The sequence below is a fragment of the Cyprinodon variegatus genome, unplaced genomic scaffold (genome assembly GCF_000732505.1).
Source record: "Cyprinodon variegatus isolate N-32 unplaced genomic scaffold, C_variegatus-1.0 Scaffold3262, whole genome shotgun sequence".
In the NCBI taxonomy this organism is placed as follows: Eukaryota; Metazoa; Chordata; class Actinopteri; order Cyprinodontiformes; family Cyprinodontidae; genus Cyprinodon; species Cyprinodon variegatus.
The window spans coordinates 1-605 of record NW_015153715.1 but is presented as its reverse complement, the minus strand read 5'-3'; the positions used below and the strand labels follow the sequence as shown (position 1 = coordinate 605).

At 55.2% G+C, this 605-nt stretch overlaps 1 protein-coding gene across 1 annotated transcript in view; it reads right to left on the bottom strand.

The window, feature by feature from the left end:
- LOC107081175 overlaps positions 1 to 525 on the bottom strand; it is a 5,223-nt gene extending 4,698 nt beyond the window's left edge. The window contains exon 1 of the mRNA XM_015369373.1: positions 417 to 525. The gene's annotated coding sequence lies outside the window, so the exon portion shown is untranslated. The remainder of the gene's footprint in view (positions 1 to 416) is intronic.
- Positions 526 to 605: the final 80 nt, after the last annotated feature.

Genomic DNA, 605 nt, shown 5'->3' with positions numbered 1-605 from the left:
CAGGAGCGCCACCTCCTGGCCTGCAGGAGCGCCACCTCCTGGTCAGCAGGAGCGCCACCTCCTGGCCTGCAGGAGCGCCACCTCCTGGTCAGCAGGAGCGCCACCTCCTGGTCAGCAGGAGTTCAGACCTGCAGCTCCCACCTGCGACTTTCAGGGCGTTCCAGTTTAAACGTTTGGAAGTTCTTACTTCCTGGTTGATCTTCTCGATCGGAGAAGTTCCTGATGATTCCCAGTCTGGGGTGCTGCAGCATGATGGTTTGGTTTACTGGTTTCTGTTCATGGTGACCCTAAATCCCACCCCGCCCCTCCTGAAACCCCCTAAAGGTCAGCAGGTCTAGATCAGGGCGTCCTGAAGTATGATTATTAACCTGGATTAGTCAGTTAGTTGAGATGAAAGATGGAGATGGAGGTCCTACCCCAGGGAGGTGCTGTGAGTCTGCTCCTTCCAGGCTGTGCTCCTCAAATCCATCTGCTGACACACAGAACAGAGGAGGCCGTGTATTTATGGGCTGAAGAGGAAGAAAGTATCTACCGTGGCATCGAAGAAGCAAAGTGACGGCGTCCAATGGAGCTTTGGTCCTTACCCCACCATACCGACCGTCTGG